The sequence below is a fragment of the Protopterus annectens genome, chromosome 16.part0 (genome assembly GCF_019279795.1).
Source record: "Protopterus annectens isolate FY-2018-M chromosome 16.part0, PAN1.0, whole genome shotgun sequence".
Classification (NCBI taxonomy): Eukaryota; Metazoa; Chordata; order Ceratodontiformes; family Protopteridae; genus Protopterus; species Protopterus annectens.
This window is the reverse complement of record NC_056750.1, coordinates 315,393,908-315,413,979: the sequence shown is the minus strand read 5'-3', so window position 1 is coordinate 315,413,979 and position 20,072 is coordinate 315,393,908. Positions and strand designations below refer to the sequence as shown.

Here is a 20,072-nt window from a genome sequence, read left to right as displayed (position 1 = left end):
AGTACATATATATATACCATGCACGTGCAAAATCAGTGTGTAATAAATGTAAGTGGCTGTCAGTAAGCATTAGTTTTGTGCATTGCCTCTTGTACAACAATTAATAAATTTGCCCAACAGTTCCTTGAATCTGCTGTTGTCATTTTCATTTATTTTTCAACTGGTGGTTTTGGATCATATTCAGCCTCTTCTTCCAGATCTTCAGATCCAGCTCGTGAGCTCCTCACTTTACCCCTAATGCCGTGCCAGACTAACAGATCTCGTTTGCCATCATATTGCTTCAGACGTGGATCCACTCACTTTCTCTTGAGCTGTTAGGTCTTTTTTCCACCAAATAGTTAAGTTTTCTCCTTTTAATTTTCTTTTAGCTTCACCTTTCCTCCCATATTTTTGGAGTTCAGGTCTTAATGTTTTCTCTTGTACTGAACCTTTGGTTGAGTACCATTGTTGGTACCTCTGCCTTTCCTTTCTACCCATTACAGGGTACTTCTTTATACCATTGTTGGGAATCTACTGTTTGAAAGAATTAGTATTTTTGTTTTAATTTTTTGTTGGCTTAAGACCTTTGTCTTCACTCATTATGGCAGACAAGCCAACTGGATATAAAAAATGCGTCTCCTGTGGGATTACGATTCCCAATTCAGATACCCACAAGGAATGTATCTGTTGCTTGGACGCTATTCACTTGGATTCTGAATGTTCCATTTGTGTTGGCTTCAATGCCAGATCACTTACTGAGAGAAGAAATACATTAGTTTTAAAGCAGCTGCTTCCTTCTTTCTCCTCTTCTGTTTCAACTGGGGCTTAAGCCAACTCCAAGAGGTCAGACAAAGGAAAGCCTGATTCAGCTTCTAATATAAGGATACCAGGAAAAAGTCTAAGGATCCATCTCCAACTTCAGCTCCATTCTAAGAGCCACCATCCAAAATTTTAGTCATCTGATCCAATTCCTGTAGGTCCTACTACATCAAAAGCAAAATCTTCTCATATCTGGTCATCCTGATACTCACCATATCCGATAACTACTCAGTTTCCTTCTCTTTTTCTACAGGAGTCTCCACATAAGCACTCCAAGCTGCCTTCTACTAGCTCTTTGCTTAAGTTTTGCCAGAACTTTTCCAAGGCGAAAGTGGATAGGATGATGAGCAAATTCCTCAAAGCTCAGATCCAGATGAGGGTGTTTCTGTCTCTATCTCCCATTGGACCCGTGAGCCTACTCATCACAGATCCTCTCTTAATTTCTCCTTCTCTGGTCTGTCTTTTGGTTTTGGAGCTCTCGGATCTGAGATCTGTGGGGGTATCCTCATCGGATCCAAAGTCAAGTCACTCTTCGTCTCTGACCACTTTTCTGAAGCATCCAGCTCTGAATGTTTCAGAGCAGGAGAACTCTCGGAGCCGGTGTGTCAGCACTGGATCTAATGGACCGGGGTTGACTCCAAAATTATCAGAGCTGTTGTTTCCCCACAGCAGTTTAGTGCTGGACAGCTGAGATCTGACTCCATCCTTGGGTGGATGGCCTGGAGAGATTCAGGGATCATCAGCACAGGGAACTTTGGCTCTGATGCTCCTAGCTTCAGTCTCCCCTAGACACTGTGCCTGTGGAATTGTGGAGAGGGCCTTCTCTTTGCCTAGAGATAGGACATCCCCCCCCCCCTTGGATCACATATCTGTACCACCTTTGGGTCTTAGTTCTGAGCCTCATTCTTCTGACCCACTTTGGACATCTAAGCCATTCAGGTCTCCAGTCTGTCCCTCCGGATGTCCCTGTCACTTCTGATACTTCACCAGACCACTGATGAGGTCCCTCAAAAGAGAGTGTGTAAAAGGAGACACTTAGATTCCCCTCAGGAATCTCTCACTGAGGGCACAGAGTTCGATGAAGGAGCAGAGTCCCCCAGATCTCCACCTGAGGATGTCTCCTCTGGAGACTTAATTAAATTTTTAAAGCAAAAAGGTGGTTGGTCATTGACACCCCATTCCAAGAGGAGTTGGTGTTCCTGGAGGCTTTTTGAGTCTAGCCCGGCTACGTCTTGGGTGGCTCTTCTGGCTGATGAGCTTATAGGTCTTGTCTCATGCAGGACTTGGAAGGAACCAGATAGGGTAGAGCCCATCCCTAAGTACCCAGATAACATTTTATCCCTTCAAATGATAGAAGGCACTAGAGCAAGGGGGTCCTGGTGGATGGTTGTGTTAGCAGCCATGACAAAAGAGCTTCCAGAGCAGACCTCATCCATCCATCCCCCAAACAGGGGAGTCTAGGGCCAACAGATTTAGTGAGCGCATTTATGCATCAGTGACCTTTTCTTTGTGGTTGTTCAATTATCTGGCACACTTCACAAGATTGCAAAGAGATTTGATTAAGGTGCTCTCCAAAATCTGTTTCTGGGTCCCATGTCTGTAGAGAACCAGAATAGAATCTCTTCACAACTGGCCACACTTCAGTCCATAGGTAATGTGCCCAAGAAGTTGATAGCCCATGCTGCAGAGGGTACCTAATGGGCTGCTGATTTGGGCATAGCCATTAGGAGACATGCCTGGATGTTCCTATTTGATTTTGTGGAGCCCTTCATGTCTTCATTCATCAATGCTCTTTTTGGTGGATCTTCCTTATTTGGCCCAAAGATGAAATAAACACTGTCCAGAAGTGAGCGAGAGGGAAAGACCTTGTCTGCCATTGGCATCCATTTTTCTATTCCTTAGAGACCCTTCTCCCAGAATCAATGAGGAGGTAGGACAATGTGGTTCTGCAAGTCCCAAGGTCCTTTCCAAGACTCACAAGGAGATAGTTCTTCATGAGACAGAAGGGGAAACTCTAATGGAAGACTCTGGCTTGCAGAACCAGGAGTTTTCAGGATTCTTTCTCAGACGAACCCTATCAGCGCTCCTAGGAGGTTGCCTGACTGTTGATCTCTGGAAGCATTTTTTTTTTGGGGGGGGGGGGGCATTTGTCTCTGTATCTAGCAGCCTGGGCATCCATCACAAAAGATTCCTGGGTACAGAGAATTATATCCAGAGTTTATATCATACCATTTTCTCAAATTCCCCTTCAAGAATGAAAAGAATCCCCGATGTTCCACCCAATCAGAGGGAGGTGGCAGCATTAGAAATAGAAATGCTGCTCAAAAGAGAGGCATGAGAAGGTGCCCCCAGACCAGATAGTATCCGAAACCTACTCACGAGTCTTCTTAGTGCCAAAGAAGACAGAGAACTTGAGACCCATCCTGTATCTCAGTGAACTAAACCAGTACATGAAATATTCAATGTTCTGGATGCTCAAGGTTCAGTCCATTTTGAACCCTGCTGCGGAAAGATGAGTGGTTAGATCTTCAGGTTGCATACTATCACATCAAAATGAACAGGCAGTCCAGAAGATATCTGCAGTTCTGACTGGGAGTCAGTCATTACCATTTCAGAGCACTGTCCTTTGGTGTCACCACAACCCCCAGGGTGTTCACCAAATGAATGTTGGTGGTAGCAGATCACTTGAGATTCAGAGTGTTTCGGTACCTAGATGACTGGTTCCTAATAAGCAAGGGACTACTAGCTCCAGTTGTGTCTTCACCTAGGCATAGCAGTCAATTACAGCAAATCATAACTTACACAGAGTCTTGACTTCATAGTTGCTCGTTTAGTTGGGTCTACTTCAAAACATCAACTTATCACATCATCAAATCACACTTCATTGAGATGACATCAATGAATCTCCACATCAAACTCCTGGAACAATGAAAACTTACCCTGGGAAAAGAACCACTTAGCCACCATGGTGAACCTTGCCCTTTCCACACTGTAGTGCGATTTCAGAGTTGGTATATTTAGTTAGGGGGTGTGTGGGGTGAGAAGCCCCCTACTTTGGAGGGTTTTCTTGCTTTGTTGTTTTGCCCTGGTGGCAAAGTGGTTGTTTTCCCGGGGTTAGTTTTCTCTGTTCCAGGATTTCTATGTTGTGAAGATTCTGCAATGTCATCTGGATGATTTAGTCTTCGATGATGTGGTAAGTCGATGTTTTGATGTAGACCCCATCTAGACATGGTCACTCAGCTTCTCTTTCTCCAACATGAATTCAAACCCACAGATCCCAGGTCAAGAAAGTAATCTCATGTCCTTCTCTTCAAGCATGACTAACTTTGCAAACCTTAGGATCCACGGCAGCAACTGTCACCCTGTTTCCTTTAGCCAGGTTTCACATGTGAATTCTGCAATGGTCTGTATTGGTGCAGTGGTCTATTCTTCTGCAGCCATTATTCACCCCAGTCAAGATGAGTCAGTCTTGCAAAAAATATCTTCTTTGGTAGCTCCACTTGGATAAAGTCTCAAGGCCGTCCATTTGTTCTTCCCCTGCCCATGGCCACAGTGAGCACTGAATTCTCCCAAATGGGTGGGGGTGGGGTACTACTAGGGAAGGACAGTCCAAGATTCGTAGTCCCTACAAGAGTCCAAGGTGCATATCAATGTCCTGGAAATGAGAGCAGTCCTCCTTGCGTTATAGGCTTTAAGACTTTCTTCTTTTCAAGATGATTGCTATTCAGCTAGACAGAATGTCTGCAATCTGGTACATCAACAAAAAGGGAGGAACCAGATCTCACCCACTACATTGAGAAGCAATGAGAGTGTGGCAATGGGTGATCTCTTCTGACCACTTTCTCATAGCAACACACATACTGGGGAAGGCCAGTATGATTGCAGACAAATTAAGCAGGTCCATTCTGACACTTCACAAGTGGTCTCTCAATGTCAAGTAGTAGAGATACTTTTCTCCTGGATTTCCACTCCTCTTTTCTTGATATACTGGAAAATATTAGGGTTCAGCCAAACACCCTGATAATGGGTGATTTCAGCTACCCCACCATTAACTGTGAAAACTACTCATGTACCAACTCACAAATGAATAAAACACACTGGTTCCACGTGGCTAATTGAATATTACGAAGTCATTTATTCCAAAGTAAAACAAGTAAGCGCTTTCACGGATATCATCCGCTTCATCAGACTAGAATGAAAAATAACATTGAAATGCTTCCTTTTATACATTCAAATGAGCCAATCAACTGAACTGATAACTTAAATGCATAATTAACCTCTATAATGCTGGACTTTAGTGCAAAACTTGCTCATAATTTTAACACATTAAAATAGTAATGATACACATAAAAATGCTAATAATATCTGTAGCATGTCAGCAGCAAAAAATTGTTGCAAAGCCTACAAAATATAATATTAATAAATATTGCTAAAAATATTACAATGCTAGAATACAGTTAATAAAAAAACTCACTGTTCATCACAACAATAATCGTAAAAATAATAAAAAACGTGCATCATTAAAAATAAGAGTCAATGCTTGAGAGCTCTAGCTTTGAGAAACGGCTTCAGTGAAACTTTACTATTGAGGCCAGGGGGTTTATCTGCCTGAAACCATGTCATCCATTTCTGTTCATTGGATTCAGTTCTATTCACCACATCACCTCCCCTCATAGTACTATGCATGATTTCTAACACCAAAAACGTAAAACTATGCCTCGATCCTTCTTTAGCTACATGCATAGCTGGGGCTCTAGTTTCCTTATCATTCTTGATATCTCTTAGATGTTCCAATATCCCATCTTTGAATGCCCTATTGGTTTTGCCTACATAAAATGCAAAACATGTGGTGCAATAACAAAAATAAATTACATTTTTGGTTTGACAGCATAGAAAACACTTTCTATCTTGAACCCTAGTGATGGATGCGTACACTGCCCACCTATATGTACATGGGTGCATGCCAAACATCTCCTACAGACATATGTGCCAGTTCTCTCAGATAAAGTCTGCGAAGACATAGAATTGAACCTGTAACAAAGCTGTTTTTTGAGTGACCCATTGTTCCTAAATGCAAAATTAGGTTGATGATATATCACTCCTTTTAGTTCCTGTACTGTAAAGAGAATATCCCAATTGTTCTTAATGACATCACAAACTACATGGATGTCACTCGCATAGGTCAAGGGCATCTTTATCTTGTCTGCAGTATCATTCCTTCGTGGGATCCTAGGACTGGTTGTGCCAGGTGTATCTGAGGCTACACTACTAGGGAGAGCATATGGGAAATAAGGTTTACATCTCCCTCTCCTTTCACGCCAGGCTTCAGCGATCTGAAAATCAATCATATTACAATTATAGCCTCTCTCCATGAATTCTTGTTTGAGTCAGTAGGGCATCACTCAGCTTACTATCATCATTGCACAATCACATCACATGAAAGATCTGTCCCTTAAGAATGTTCAACTTAGTATGTTTTGGGTGCATGCTGCTATGATGAAGGACATTATTCTTCCGTACATTTTTCCTATACATGGTAGTGGACACAGTACAGACGTCATATTTAGTCACCTTTACATCTAAAAATCTATCTCTACAGCTGCATATCTGTATGTAAATCTTAAAAAATCATTCAGTTGATTCAAATAAAGAAAAAAAATCATTTAATTGTTGCTCTGTGCCTTGCCATAGCAAAATAATGTCATCCACAAAACGCTTGTACCAGTTAATACAATTGCAGTAGGCATTATTAGAAAGCACAAAATTAGTCTCCCAATTAACCAAAGATAGATTGGCGTAGCTATTGGCACATGCTGTGCCCATAGCCACACCAATTTTCTGTATATACTAATCATTGCAAAAGATAAACACATTATGTTCAAGAATGATCTCCAGCAATGTACATATAAGGTTCACTTTATTAATAGTAATATTGTTCCTGCAAAGTAGTTCCCTCACATTCTCTGTGCCCCAATCATTGGGGATAACAGTGAAGAGAGACTCTATATCTAAGGTAACAAACAAACAGGGGCCCGTGATAACTTCCATATAGTCTTTTAACTCATTCAAGAAACATTTAGTGTCTTTCAGTACGGTATGGCATTCATTCAAAACAATATGTAGATTCTTTTCTACAAAAATCGAAAGAGGCTCAGTGACCCAGCCTCTACTCGAAACGATCGGTCGCATTGGGGGATTTGAAACATTCTTATGTATTTTGGGAAGACCGTAAACTATGGGCACAACAGGATATTCAACCTTAAAATACTGAAATAACTTCTGAAACCATCCCAGTTATTAATAAATCAAATATTTAAAACTGTGCTTTTTTAGTGACACCTTTCAGCAATTGTGCAGATAATATAGCATGCGTATTAGTGTCACCCAAATGATTCAACATGCATTCCATGTATTTATCTTTGTCAATAACAATAAACCCCCTGGCCTTAATAGTAAAGTTTCCTTGAAGCCGTTTCTCAAGGCTAGAGCTCTCAAGCATTGACTCTTATTTTTAATGATGCACGTTTTTTTTATTATTTTTTTATTATTTTTACTTTTATTGTTGTGATGAACAATGAGTTTTTTTATTAATTGTATTTTAGCATTGTAATATTTTTAGCAATATTTATTAATATAATATTTTGTAGACTTTGCAACAATTTTTTGCTGCTGACATGCTACAGATATTATTAGCATTTTTATGAGTATCACTACTATTTTAATGTGATAACATTATACATTATGAGCAAGTTTTGCGCTAAAGTCCAGCATTATAGAGGTTAATTATGCATTTAATTTATCAGTTCAGTTGATTGGCTCATTTGAATGCATAAAAGGAAGCATTTCAATGTTATTTTTCATTCTAGTCTGATGAAGCGGATGATATCCGTGAAAGCGCTTACTTGTTTTACTTTGGAATAAATGACTTTGTGATATTCAATTAGCCATGTGGAACCAGTGTGTTTTATTAATTTATGCTCCATTTATCGCATCATTTGGTTCCCCGGTCAGTTTCAGAGGCTTTCTGTTCTCATGTACCAACTCTTTCACTAAACGTTTCTGGAATTCATAAATTCCAATGCCCTGCATCAACTTATCAACACCCCCACCAGGGGCAACAGTATCCTAGACCTAGTCATTACCAACATGAGTGACCGTTGTTCCACAACTGAAGTCAACTCCTCATTGGTCAGATTTGACCATTAAACTAATCACCCTAGATATCCACATCCCACCCCCACACCCCATTAAGGAAACCATGGTAAAAAATTTCTCCAAAGCCAACTTCATGCTTTTTAAGACAGAAGTGGTGAACTTCATGACACCCATGCAGATGGACAGTACAGTTACAATTGCTGAATCCTACACAAATGCACTCTGTAAGCACTAACATAAGTGCATGGATCGTGCTATCCCAAACAGAACCAAGACACTATCCTCCAAAAAAAGGAAGCCAATCTGGTGGTCCCCTGCCTTAAACAAACTCTACAACAGAAGGAAACAATTGTTGCAAAACAGAGTAAAATCTCATGAATGGAGGAGTTCCCTGGTCAGCCTTAGTAAGAAGCTGAGATCCCTTATAAGGTCCTCCAAAGCTAGCTACGAAAACAAAATCTCCACTGATTCTAGGGACAGCCACAAAGCATTCTATAACTATGTCAGGAATCTCAATGGCAACACCCAGATCTGCTCTGAGTTACAGCACAATGGCACGAAAATTACAGAACCAACTGATATTGCCAACATCCTGGCAGATAGGTTCAGTGTTAACTTTACCCCCCCCCTCACCCCCCATATCTATACAGGAAGAATGCAGAGTCCGTGTAATCACAACTACGCAGGTAAAAGTTGCACTCTCTAAAGCCAAAAACACAGCATCCATGGTATTGGACAACATCCCAGGCTGCGTTTTGCACAAACTTCAGAATGAACCGGCTCCCTACCTAAGCACCATGTTCATTCATAGCCTCACATCAGGCTTTGTGCCCACTGAATGGCGCACAGCAACAGTTATCCCACTCCACAAAGAGGAAACCATCACTGATCCTGGGAACTATTGCCCTGTATCATCATGGAACTCATAAACAAAGACATTGGTAACCTCCAAACTCTGGACCCCACCCAGTTTGGGTTTGTGAAAGGCAGATCATGCCTCCGGAACCTGATCGACTTCTTTAGGGCAGTTACCAAAGCTGTAAACAAGGGTAAGGTGGTTCACATAGCCTATCTTGACCTCGCCAAGGCTTTTGACACCATCCCCCATTTTGGAATTATAGCTAAACTCACTAAACTAGGTATAAATCCGTACATCACAAGATGGGTTGCCAACTGCCTCACTGACAGAACCCACGCTGTAAAAGTTGCAGACTCCAAATCTGACTTCAAACCAGTGACAAGTGGAGTACCACAGGGTTCAGTCCTGGGACCTCTCCTGTTTGGTATCTACTTATGTGAAGTACAGGCTAACACAGAAGGCATTTGGCTAATGAAGTTCGCAGATGACTGCAAACTAGAAGCCATAGTCTTGTCCCCAAAAGATGTGGACATCCTACAGAAGGTCCTCACTGAGACAGATGCCTGGTGTCAGAGCTGTGGCCTCAAGCTCAATGCCAAAAAGTGCATGGTCATCCCCTTTGGTAAAAACTCTGTACCCATGAACTACCACATAGGCGGCAATCTACTTAACGCCGAATGTGTGATAAGAGACCTTGGGAACCAGGTGGACAGTAGTCTCTCCTTTGATAATCACATCGCCACAGTAGTCAGGAAGTCCTTCTACATGGCACACCTCATCACAAAAGGGTTCTCATCCAGAAAAAAGAGGTCATTGTTCCCCTCTACTCGACAGTCATTAGACCCATTATAGAGTACAACGCCCCTTTTGGAATGTACCTCATAGGGCATCTGCAGCAGCTGGAAAGGCCACAGAAGTACCTCACAAAGAGGATTACTGGCCTCAAACAGATGCTGTACACTGACTGTCTCAAAAAACTCCAGCTTTACTCCGTAGCATTTTGCTTACTCCGAGGTGATCTCTGCCTAACATATAAAGCTATGTCAAACCCAGAGCTGTTGGACATGCTACACCTAAAGAAATCCCAATCCCTCTAAGCTACATACTCTAGGGACCTAAACCCTGTCACCACAATAAACAGGACATGCTGGAGGGATATATTCCTGTCCCAGAGACTTCCCATACTCTGGAACAAGCTACCCATCTATGTCGAGCAAGGTTCCTCATTAGCACTCTTCAAGAAAAATCTTGATGAGTGGATGGGAAATAGGAAATACACCCCGGGGGATCACTTCTGCAGCTCTACTCGACAGGGGCACAGGAAAATAAATTTCTTGGGTGGTGTAAGCCAGGGAACCTTGTTGGCTAGGCTTACTTTTCTAGATACATTTCTAGAAATCCTTAATCTGCATGCACCTGTCTGCTCAAAGTGAATGAAAGCAACTACAGCACCATGGCTTACCAAAGAGTCCAGGCAAAAAATCCATATCAGAAACAAATTATGGGCTCGTTGGTGGTTCACTAAAGACCCCCTAGATCATGTTAAATACAGGCAAGTCAGAAATGATACCAAAAAATCAATTCTAAATGACAAAAAGCAGTACTACTGTAAAGTCCAGACTGTAAACCAAAACAATCCTCAGAAGTTCTGGGCAAGTCTAAATAACCTACTCCATCTGGGAAAAACATCCACTCCCATCCCCACTGGTTTCATTGACAAATCTCCTGAAGTTGTCTCAGACAATTTCAACCGCTTCTTTACTGAAACAATTCAAACCCTAGCTAGCTAACTTCCTCCTAGCTCCCCCAGCCCTGACAATACCACCCCTTTAAATAGACTCTCATTTAGCTTCCAACCAGTGCCAACATCACTCATCCGTACCCTTATCAAAAAATTAAATCCCACCACTCTATCTGCTGACCAATTACCTGCTGAATACCTTCAAAAATCAGCTGATGCTATAGTGTATCCAATATCAATATTAATTAACCATACCATAGCAGAGGCAAAAATTCCTGCCATTTGGAAAACATCCTATATTATCCCACTACATAAAGGAGGCTCCTCCACTGAATTCTCCAATTATAGACCCATAGCTATACTTTTCACCACTTGCAAAAATATTGGAAAAATGTATACATAAACAACTCGTGCACCACCTAATCCAAAATCACCTCATGGCCGATACCCAACACAGCTTTCGACCACACCACAGTACTACCTCAGCCCTACTTGCCTTTGCCAACACAATAAACAGCAACCACAATAATAATTGCATCTCCTTGGATCTCTTCGAGGCATTTGACATGGTAGATCATCAACTTTTGTTACACACCATGCAAACATTCAATCTAGACTCAATTGCCCTTTTATAGTTCAATTCCTACCTGACTGGGAGGCAGCAGGCTGATCTTTGGCAGAACAAGCTTTCTAAACTACTACCAAACACCCTTGGAGTACCACAAGGCTCCATATTAGGGCCCCTACTGTTCTCAATTTTTATTAATGACTTATATACTGCCATCCCAAACGTCAGCTGTATCCAATATGCTGACGACTCCACTCTGGTTTGCTCAGCCACATCTCCCTCAGATTTGAAGTCTGCTACCCAGCCCACCTTTAATATTGTACAAAACTGGCTCACTGGTCGCCGGCTATTATTAAATCCCAAAAAAACTAAAATGCTGCTATTCTTACCTACTCAAAGGTCTGCAACTTTCTCTTTCACCATTAATGCAAAAGATGGTACTGTTATCTCCCCAGACCCCTCTACAAAACTGCTCGGTGTCATTATTGACAATAACCTAAAATTTGAACTTCATGTAATCAAATAATAAAGAACACCAATAAAAAACTTGGATCATTGTATAGAATTAAAGCCTTTCTAGCCCCTCCAGCTAGGATTGCCATTGCCCGCTCTCACCTGATTTCAACACTTACATATGCTTCCCCCCTTTTGTCTAATCTAAACAAGTCACTACTAAACAGACTGTCTATCTGTTAAAATCACATTGCTAGGTTTGCCACTGACCAGCCATGCAGAACCCACCACTGCATCAACCTCAAACAGCTTGGGTGGCTAGAATTCCCCGGTCTCATACAATATAACCTTCTGATCATAGCTAACAAAATTCTCTATAAGCCAGATAACACACCAGCTCTTAGTAATATTATCACCGCCCAAAATAATCAGAGACTGCTTAGATCCTCAAATAAACTTCAAATTCTTACAATCAAAACCAGCAATACAGCAGGGGAAGCTCTCTTGTTAAACTCTGCAGGTAGAACCTGGAACTCCCAGCTGACATTACTATGCTCTCCTGCCTAAGTCAGTTTAAGACCAAACTCAAACAACATCTGGCACTAAACTGGCTCTGCCACTGTAACAAACCTGGCTAAGCCAGCTTTAATGAATATGCATAAAAATCTAATAGATGTCATTACTAATGTGTTTTTATTTCTCCTGACTGTAACTAGTGTTTATTAATGTCATGAACCTGTCTAATTTTGACTGTCAACGTATTAACAGTAATAGCATACTTGTATTTGACTGCATTGCTTTGTCTCACATTTGTTCTCTGTTATATTGTCCTTATTACTGTGTTTTATTATGTATACCCTGGAGCTTTTCTCCCCGGGCCTCCGCTGAAAATGGACATGAATCCAGTCAGACCATCCCGGTCAACAAATTTAAAATAAAATAAATAAATACTTAGGCCCTTGGGCTGATAGCCTAGTACCTACTTATGAACCATCAATGTGGCCAGCCATGCTGCAGCCTTTTCACTTCTCCCCTCAACTATAAATGCAGCAGGTTCTTTGCCCTGGTGCCTCCAATGGGGGAGTCACCAAGAGATACTCTAGTCGATGACTGGCCCTTCCAGTCTCCTGTATGCTTACCCCCACCCATTACCTCTCATCCCCAAATTTCTACAGAAAGCATACTGGTGAAAAGCACAATTTTCCTCATTGCACCTTTTTTGGCTTGTCAAATCTTGTTTCCTTTCCTGTGACCTCCTCATCTGCATCCACCCTGGATACTAGACCCCAGTCTAGATGTCCTGTCTTACCTGACAGGGATGACTCATCCAGACATAACCAGCATCAGGCTAACTACAAAAATTTCTCCAGTTCTACTAATTGCTAGACCAGGCTATCCTCCCTGGGCTGTCATATTTTATCTTCTCAAAAGAGTTCTGGGCAAAAAAATTACTGAAGTAAATGGAAGAGATTTGTCTTCTAGGCTCTTAAGAGAGATCTGGATCCTTTTTTGCCCCTATGCCAGCTGTAGTTGAGTAGCTTCAGGTTTTAATGAAGGGGTAAGTTTTTCTACTGTTAATGTGCAGTTGACTGCTATTTCAGACTTCCATATTGGTAAAAATAATTATTCCTTAGCTTCTTCTAGATTATGCAGAGCATTGATCAAAGGCACCTGCTTGCTTTGGCCTCCAGTAAAGGATCCTACTCCTCCTTGAGATTTAACTATCTTGCTTCAAGGTCCAACCCTAAGGCCCTTTGAACCTCAGCCAAGACAGACCTTAAGTTTTTGTCCTGGAAAATCATTTTTTTCTAGCTGCTATTACATCAGCTAGATGAGTATACAAACTCCAGGCTCTCTCCTCCAAGTTTCCTTACCTGTTTTTCCAGAAAGGCAGGGTTTCCATACGGACCAACCTTTTTTTTTTTTTTTTTTTTGCCTAAGGTAGCTTTTAAGTCTGATATCAACCAGGTCATTATCCTTTCAGTTTTCTTTCCAAATTTCTCAAACAAGAGTTACGTGCTTCATCTTTTGAATGTGCATAGATTGCTTTGGTTTTATCTCCATTAGACCAAAGATTCAGGAAGACTGACTAGTTGTTTATATTCTCCTCACCTAACAGATTAGGCATGCCAGTTTCTAAAGTTACTTTGGTGAAATGGTTAACTGATTGTATGTTTTTTGTCTATAGTCAAAGATGGTTGTCCTTGCCTGAGCCCCCCTAGAGCTCATTCCACAAGGTCTATGGGTATATCCTCATTTTTTTGGTCAAAAACTTCCACAGATGAAATTTTTGCAGGTGCTACTTGGCCCATTACTCATTCTTTTATTGCTAATTGCAAATTGGATTCAGTTTCTAGGAACAAAGCTGCTTTTGGCTGGACAGTACTCAAAAATATCCTTCCATAAGGACCACCCAAGGTTCATCTAGCTGGCGACTCTGTCCCATCAGTTGAGGAATTAATGAAAATAACATCAGATAAAGTTATGTACTCATCATAATGTTACATCTGTGCTGTCCATTTTCATTCTTCCTCAACTTTCTGCCCTCCTAACCCCCCTTCCCTTTGCTCCTGGAGAGACCTAAGGAATGAGCTCCAGTTCTGTTCTTTTAATCTATACCTTTTTAATTTCTTTAAGGTATTATCCATGGTCTACTGAGGGCAGCAAACTTGATCTGAGGTATGTTAGGCTGGCCGGGCATTATGGGTAAAGGGAAAAGCTCGAGAGTTGGATCCAAGGATCTGGAAGAAGTGGCTGAGTCAGATGTGGAACCAGTCAGTTGAGAAAGAATAAAAATGGGCAACACAGATATAATGTTATGGTGAGTACATAACTTTTTTTTTTTTTTTAATCAATACAAGCTCCCTAGATCAAATAATGCATGCTTCCACCGAAGGTGACAAACTACTTGATTTTGTCCTTAAGATTGCTGCCTCTTCCTTTACTGACATCATTCTCTCCTTGATCATATTTGATCACCAAACTGAAATCTTTTCCTTCAACACTACTGTCATCCTGCCCAATAAACTATAACATATTCAGAGAGTACTCCAAAGCCAACTTAATATCCCTGTCTGAAAGCCTGAAGAAATGCAAAAGCACATTCCCACTTGGCTCCTTCACGAAGGCCAACCAGGTTCCTGCCAGAGGTGACAACATACTTGAACTTCTTAAAAATGTCGACTGTGTTTGTACCCTGCTAGTGTCATTCCCTCATTGCTCATCAGACTGTCATCATCTCCATCAAAACTAATGCCATATTCAGAGATTACTCCAGTGTCAACCTAATATTCCTGTCTAAGGGGCTGAAAGAAGTCAAAAGCTCGCCCAGTGTTGGCAGAGTCTCTAGGGCCACTACATATAAATTTGTTGTTTTTACCCATCTAAACTGATGAATAGAGAACTTTATCCCCCATTCAACAGAGGTATAATAGAAAATTCAGCAATAAGCCCTTATGGTTGTACTCCCAAATAAAGACACTATAATAACAGGAAAAAAATAGTTGCTTCATTTAATATTCCTCAAGCCCATCTTAAGATGGTATTTAGGCAGGCCAGCAGTAAATTCAAGCATGCCATTCAGAAGACTAAGTCAACATATGAAGTGAAAGTACTAGCTTCACAAAGTATTACTGTAAGAGATTTTTTTAATTAGAAGCGGGGCCCAGTACTGCATCAAACACCACTTGAACAGCACCACTTATTCTGATCCCATAGCCAACAACCTAACTGACAAATTCAGTACTCGTTTCACCCCTTCCTCTCATTCCTAAACAAAGACATCCAGTCCTTCTTGTGTTTTCATGACCCTCAGTGTGGCACTTGGGCATACTTAATGTGTGGGGAAGCAGTGCTTATCTAGTAGTGGGTTATAGGCAGAGGCTTCACAATCTTAGCAGTTCACATCCAACGGAAAGAGAATGAGATTACAGATTTTCTGAACCATCCCACCCAGGCACTGTTACTGAACTTAGGAATCAGAAACCATTTTTAGTACAGGCCTTCTGATATTGAGACACTCAGGAAACTAAGCTTTTTATCACTCAGTGGAAAGTACTCATGCCCCTTTTTGCTATTTCAGGACAATGGAGTAGCAGCTATAGATGCAGTCTCCATTTTGTAGCACGAGATTCCTGTACACCTTCCCATTTTGCACCTTATCCCTGAGTTTAGAGATAAAAGACCAACGCTAATTCTTGTTGTCCTTTGAATACTGAGAAGGATGTGGTCTCTGGTTCCTGGTCCTTGGTAGCAAAACTCTCCCATTGCTAGTGATGTGTGTCCTCAGTGGTTGAAGTGATAGCTGGTTTCAGCTCAGGACAAGTCGTCTGGTTTACATCCCTTGATTTTGCCAAACCTCCCAGCAGGCATTTCAGAAGTGCTTGAAGCTACCTGGGAAAGTTTTTCACCTATCAGACTTAGTCCTCCAAATGGGAATGGTTCATCATTTTAGTTGAAGTAGTACCCATTGCTGCTCCTATGACAAGTAGCTGCATATTTAGGCCTTCATGATGCCATGGTTAAGGTGCAAATGCCAGTTATGTTTGCCCATTATGACCTCATAAGGTAAGATTGTAGCCCACCACTGGCTGGACAGATGGCTTCTTAAAGTAGAGTTGCATCTGCTACTTCCTTTGGGAAAAAACTCCCTCAGTGGTACTTGAGGTTTATAATTGACTTGCTCACCTGTCTGCTGTTCAGGTTTGCTCATTCATTGGCATTGAAGGCTAGTTCTTGGAAATGTATTTTTCTGATGGCCATCATCTCTGCTCACAGGATGTTAAGAGCTGCAATCCTCCATTTAAAAACAAAAACAAAGGTCCCAACAGAATTGCGAAGTACAAAAAAACTGTTTTAATGAAGCGCTTTTCGTTGTCGTTAATATGGCAACTTCATCAGATTACATAAAACAAACTCCTTACAAATTTAAATAATAAAAAATCACATGATCAATGACCAGCTGATCTGTTAATTATTAAAAATCATGAATATTAAGCAGTCAGGTCATTCGCCAGCGTAAAAATAACATTTTAAAACCCAACAAATATTGTACATACAATATCTTATAAAAAATTAGTGCAGCGAAGGCGAAAGTAAAAATCTAAAAATCTACATGCCTTGTGTTCGTATTATGCTGCTATTCAAATAAAGGAACTTCAAAAAAATGTACAGTGAAGGTAGGGTCATTCACTATATAACCCTCTCAGGTGTTTGAACCAGTCAGAATGCAGTAGTACAACAATCCATACTTCAGTTGTTAAACTTTTTAACTTTTGAACTTGTCATTACATTATAAGGTACTACCCCTACCGTGGTTAAACTGACAGCCGACTATTTAAGTCAATACTTTTAAATGTTTCCATATAAATTATTGTCTTAGAACTGTTTTATACAATACATAACTATTCCCCAATCAACTATTATTGTGTTCTTTAATAGTGATAAACAATCTACGTATTCTACCTAACTAAACTTTTAAGTTTTAAAAGACAAGCGATGTTACATGACTTGTTCAGACCTGGTGTTAAAAAAGCGTCAAGTCTGATCTGCCAAGCTAACTCACATTCCTCCAGTAACCAATTAACTGGACCACCCCTAACATCTATCCTAACTTGGTCTGTTGCTTTAAACACAAAAGCATGATTTTCATTAGCCATGAGATGCCTTGCTAAGGGACTCTCTAATTTATTTCTCTCTATAGCATAGGTGTGTTCGTAGACTCTATCTCGTAGTCTACATTCGGTTTTCCCAACGTAAAATGCTGGGCACATTTTACACCTAGCCAAGTAGACCACCAGTTTAGAATTACAGTGAAATTTTTCTCTCAATCTATATTTCCTTTTATTTATATAAAAGGTTTCTCCTATCTCCATGTGTTTACACATCTTACAACACCCACATATGGACATTCCTACAGTTTTAGAGAAGGAAACATTCTTATTCCTTTCTACCAATCTTTTAAGGTTGGCTCCTTTTCTAAAAACTACATTGGGTAACTGAGCATGTTTAATAGCCAAAAGCTTATCTAATGTAATAAATTCCCAATTTTTGTAAAGAATAAATCGAATCATCTCACTATTATTATTGAATGTAGTAATAAAACTCATTCTAAAATCTTTGTTGGGTCGAATCATGTGTGAATGTTCAAGGAGAAAAGAATCATCACTGGTAGGTTCTCCTATATTACAATCATGTCTAGTATTATCTGGTGTAAATCTTTTATTCAATAGTGATTCTATCTGCCCTATCTGTCTTTTATGGGTCACTTCTATAATTAAGGACTGAATCAAATCTTCAGGATAACCTCGTTGCTGGAACAAATTATTTAAATGGGTACATTCAGCACTAAAATCCGTATCTAAAGAAACCATCCCAGCTGCTCTAATAAGTTGGCCTTTCACAATAGATCACTTTTGGTGGAAGGGATGGCAGCTTGAAAAGTGAAGAAACGAGTTGGAGAATGTCTCTTTTCTATATGTTTTAGACACGTACCTGCTGTTGATTGTATCCTTCAGCAATTTGCAATCCAAATAATCTATACCACTCGTGCTAAAATTGAATGTAAACTTCAAAGATTCTGTAGTGGAGTTTAAATAGTTGACAAATGCCTGAGCTTGTGATTCATTTCCTTTGAAAATAACAAAAATATTATCCAAAAAGTGCGTGTAGAACAAAAGGTTCACCCTGTGTTCACTGTTGTTAAATATAAATGCCTTCTCCCAGTATGCCATCACCAGGTTGGCAAAACTGGCACCACAGGGTGAACCCACGCCTTTGTAGATAAAATTCGCCATTAAACAAAAATAAATTATTTGTTAGAATAATATCCAACAAAATTTCCACAGTGTATATCTCCTGTGTAGGTGCGTTCTTGGACTTTAACATAAGACTTACCCATTCAATACCTTTTGTCTGTGGAATTGATGTGTAAAGATCATTAACATCTATGGTCAAAAAATTAAGGTCAGGGTCAAATCTAAAACTGTTAATTTTGTCCAAGAATGACCAGGAATCCTTACAAATCTGTGGTACTAACAAAAGGTATTTTTTTAAAATTGTGTCAACCACTTTAGCACAAGGGTAAGTAATGGACCCTCTCCCATCAATAAGGGGTCTCATAGGTGGATCACTCAAACCCTTATGAACCTTGGGAATGCCAAATAGCACTGGAATTTTGGGCCAAGGGAGTGTAATATAGTTAAAGGTATCAATGTCAATCATTGATTCGATAAATCATTAAAATAATTTTTAATACGGCTGTATGCTGTATTAACTTCATTTAGTGAGGCTTTAGAATAAGCGTCACCAAGTAACAGGAACTGGATCCTTTTGTTATAATCAGCTTGATCGAAAATAGCTACCCCTCCACCCTTGTCTGGTTTTAACACTCTAACAGAAGATGTTCTCAGCAATTGTAACATTTGTTTTTCGTGTAAAGTCATGTTAGACTTCTTGTTAGAACCAGTTTGTGTTAAATAGTGTCTAAAATCAACTTCGCACACTTGTTCGAATATTCTTAATGTTAGATGTAAGGGTAGATTAAAGGTGCTTGACACCCTTAGGCCCTGATTATTGTTAACTGTATTGCCAAACAACACCTCTAGGTTCAGTTTTCTCACAAATAATTTCAGATCGATGATTAATTCCAATACATCAGGAGGTTTACTTGGAACAAAGGTGTTGCCCTTTGCTAATAAGTCAATTAACACAGGGTCGATTCTCATGGAAGAATAATTAAAGATCTTAAAATCTCCTGTAGAGTTCTCAATTATGTTAATAGTTGAACCATCATCTGCAGTTATTTCCTGAATCTGTTGTTTCGTTTGGTCCTTTGATTTTTCTGATTGCGATTTAAATTCTTCTTCGGGATCGCACCTGTCTGGTTGCCATCCTGAAAATTTTGATTCATTGTGTTATACCCAGCATTATTGCCATTATGTTGGCCCACATGTGTGTTAGAGTAATAATTCTGGTTGCGAATCTGTTCGCTCCGTCTCACTGGGCTTTCACTTAACCCTAAATCTCCAGAATCTAAATTGTCCATATTGTTGGAAAGATTGTTTTCTCTAGTAGGTTGTGTCTGGGTTGTATTCAATAAAGCAGACGCCACTTGAGCAAGAGATGGTTTAGGATATGCATTACTATTATTATATGCATTTCTGTCTCTATGAATTTTCTTAGCTTTGTTTTGTTTGAGCCTGTCCAATAGTTAGTCAATACTGAAAAAAACATCTTTCATAATCGTATTTATACCTTGAAAAATCCAAATGCATGGTAATACCACTGTTCAAGGCTGAAACCTCTTTGGTGAGGGTATCGATGGATATCATGATTCATGATTTTTAATAATTAACAGATCAGCTGATCATTGATCATGTGATTTTTTTATTATTTAAATTTGTAAGGAGTTTGTTTTATGTAATCTGATGAAGTTGCCGTATTAACGACAATGAAAAGCGCTTCATTAAAACAGTTTTTTCGTACTTCTCAATTCTGTT

General features: G+C 40.1%; 1 protein-coding gene across 10 annotated transcripts in view; it reads left to right on the top strand.

Annotated features, from left to right (window-relative positions):
* CAMSAP1 (calmodulin regulated spectrin associated protein 1) overlaps positions 1 to 20,072 on the top strand; it is a 1,635,252-nt gene that overhangs the window by 1,469,435 nt on the left and 145,745 nt on the right. The gene's annotated exons all lie outside the window — the stretch shown is intronic.